We start from the raw sequence: 3,701 nt of genomic DNA, 5'->3' as shown, positions 1-3,701 counted from the left end.
TAAAGGGATGAACTCTGTGGTGATGGGTGATGTTGTTGTTCAGTTGCTAAGTCATGTCCAACTCTGCAAACCCATGAGCTGCAGCACACCTGGCTTCCCTGTCCTTCACTATCCCCCAGAGTATGCTCAAACTCATATCCATTGAGTCAGTGATGCTATCAAACCATCTCATCCTCTGCCACCCCCTTCTTCTCTGGACCTCAATCTTTCCTGGCATAAGTTGGCCAATGTATTGGAGCTTCAGCTTCAGCATCACTCTTTCCAATGAATATTCATGGTTGGTTTCCTTTAACATTGACTGGTTTGATCTCCTTGCTGTCCAAGAGACTCGAAAGAGTCTTCTCTGGCACTGCAATTCAAAAGAATCAATTCTTTGGTGCACAGTCTTCTTTATGGTCAAGCTCTCAGATCCGTACGTGGTTACTGGAAAAACCATAGCTTTGACTATAGGGACCTTTGTCGGCAAAGTGATGTCTTTGCTTTTTAATATCCTTTCTAGATTTGTCATATCTCTCCTTTCAGTGGGCAAGCATTTTTTAATTTCATGGCTGCAATCGCTGTCCTCAGTGATTTAGAAGACAGAAGGTTGGTGATGAATTCTAGGTGGTGAGCACACTGTGGTGGATACAGAAGCATTAATAGCAATATAATGTTGTGCTCATGAAACTTATACAATGTCATAAACCAACATTACCTCAATAAAATATGAAAAAAGAAATCTCTGAGACTACAGTTAAAATCTACCTGAAGGAACACATCAGGAATTGACCGTTTTCTACCTCTAAAAATGAGGATATCCTTGGGTGGAGCCCTGAACTCACCAAAAGGAAGGGTTGAAGGCATTTTTCTTCTAAAAAACATTTTCAGACAGTGAGTTTAATTTTATAAAGCAAAGTATTGTCTTTTAAATCTCCTATTAAAAACAGAAATCCCAAACATACTGGGTGATCCTATAAAAACTACTTTTGGGTTGTATTTAAGGTCTGTAGGATTTAATTTACGAGTCCAGTGTTTGTCAGCACTGATTGAGACTGACAACCTGCTTGATGGTGTTCTTGACAGTGGCAGCTATGAAGGACTGTGCCAATAACACCTAACCTGCTGCTAGTACAACTTGGCACGTTGCTTACATGTGCCAGTGCTAGGCATCTTTAGAAAGCTATTCAGTATCTTATGTCCTCAGAGATCCAGTTATCAGTCCCAAAGACTTCAGCCAGCAGCCTATTAGGATCTGTGGACTGAGTTAAATATCTGCTACACTATCTCTTGACTTAAATTACAAAAACAAAATCCCTTTACGCTGTGTTTCCCTCAAGTCACCACATTTTATAGAAAAACTTCTCAGGATCTAATTTCTTTTCAATTCTCTCTTGAATCCACTTCAATAAAGCATATTGTCCCTACTATTTCACCAATTAACCTCAAGTTACCAAACTCAGTTTATAATTCTTAGTTCTCATTTTACATGATGTAACAACTTTCAACATGGTTGATCAACTTCCTCCTTCCTGAAAATGTATTTCATTTTCCATCTGGGACAGTATTGTTTCTAGTTTTTCCCACTGGCTACTTTTGCTGATTTCTCATCATCTTCCTGACTCTTAAACAATAAAGTGTCTCCAGGGCTCAGGCCTTGGAGCTTCTTTTGACACTTACACCCAGAGTGATCTCATCCAGTCGTGGCAGTAAATGCTCTCTATATCCTGATGGCTTCCAACTTTATCATTCCTGCCTGAATGTGCCTCTAAATCCAAGCGTTAAATATTCAACCACAATTTTCGCATCTCTACTGGGATTTCTAATAATCATCTGACAATATATCTAGAATATCTTGATTTCCTCCCCAAATCTGCTCCTCTGAAAGTCTCCCCCAGCTTTATTATTGGGCTTTCCTGGTGCTTCAGATGGTAAAGAATGTTCCTGCAATGCACTAAATAATCCTTCTGCAATGAAGGAGACCTGGGTTTCATCCCTGGGTTTGGAAGATCCACTGAGAAGGGAATGGCAACCCGTTCCAGTATTCTTGCCTGGAGAAGTCTATGGACAGAGGACCCTGGTGGGCAATAGTTCATGGGGTCACAAAGAGTCAGATATGATATAGCAATTAACACTTTCACTTTAGTATTGGAAATTATGACCAATTCTTCCCCCTGGCCCAGGATCGTACTTGGCTCTTTCCTTCTCTCATACTCTACATCCTATCCAACCTCAAGTCAGCCATATCTTCTAAATGCATTCAGAATTCAACCACTTCTCTCTGCCTTTCTGACTTTCACTTTGGTTTAAATCACCAACATATATTAACTGTATTATTTCAATAGCTGCTCCCCTATATTCTACTCTCATACAAAGATCCCCTAAACACTCAAATCAGATCAGATAGAAACCTGAGACAAAATGGTATAACGATTTTTCCATCACACCCAGAATGGAAACCAAAATTCTTACCTTGACTTATCAGATCTAGTTCTGCATCCTGTCTGACCTCATCTCCTCCCTGCTTCATTCTCTGTTGTTGACACTGTTTCCTTCCTCTTCTTCAAACACAAGAAGAATACTTCTGCCTCAGGGTCTTTGAACCTGAATCTACTTCTACCTGGAGCAGTCTTCCCACATATACCCTCATGGCTCAATCTTATTTTCTCTTGCCTATTCAGTTCTCACCCATCACCTTTTGGGGGGGAGCTTTTCTTTTTTATTTCTGAATGTTGCTCTAAAAGAGCGATTTCCTTTCTTATTTACTTTCTATTTTCCCTGCCCTGCTTGAATTTCCTTCAGGAGTTTTATTACTGCCTGGCATTTTATGTAATTGCTGGTTAACTATCTCACCCTCATTGGAATGGATGCCTCAAGGTAAATATTTCATTTCTACATTTCACTGCTATAGCCGCAGTACTTAAAACAGTACCAGGAGCTAAACAGAAGATACTTAACTGATTAAGAGCTTAATTATTTAAATAATTAAATAAATGTCTTTATAGAGTCTATTTAATGCCAGCTGGAATCACTTTTTCCCTCCCCATTGTTGCCTCCTGAATCCAGCTGCTGATACTGTGGACTATCTCTGAATGCTGGCTCAGGTAACCATCCTAATTCCACATGCCCCAGAAATATTTCTGCATAGCTGATATTGGGGCCTCCTAGGTCGGAGAAGGCGACAGCACCCCACTCCAGTACTCTTGCCTGGAAAATCCCATTGACGGAGCAGCCTGGTAGGCTGCAGTCCATGGGGTCGCGAAGAGTCAGACACGACTGAGCGACTTCCCTTTCACTTTTCACTTTCATGCATTGGAGAAGGAAATGGCAACCCACTCCAGTGTTCTCGTCTGGAGAATCCCAGGGACGGGGGAGCCTGGTGGGCTGCCGTCTATGGGGTCGCACAGAGTTGAACACGACTGAAGCGACTTAGCAGCAGCAGCAGCAGCAGGTGGTGCTGGTGGTCAAGAACTCACCTGCCGATGCAGGAGACATAAGAGATGAAGATGCAATCCCTGAGCCTGCCAACCCACTTCAGTATTTTCCAGTATTCTTGCCTGGAGCATCCCATGACCAGAGGGGCCTGGTGGGCTACAGTCCACAGGGTTGCAGAGTCAGACATGACTGAAGTGACTCAGTACGCACGCAGCATGGTATAGAGGAGAAAGAAATATATTGTAATTTGCCTATTTAATCATCATAGCTCAGTTGGTAAATCATCGGCA

This window comes from Bos javanicus, chromosome 9 (genome assembly GCF_032452875.1).
Source record: "Bos javanicus breed banteng chromosome 9, ARS-OSU_banteng_1.0, whole genome shotgun sequence".
Lineage (NCBI taxonomy): Eukaryota > Metazoa > Chordata > Mammalia > Artiodactyla > Bovidae > Bos > Bos javanicus.
This window is presented reverse-complemented; position numbering follows the sequence as displayed.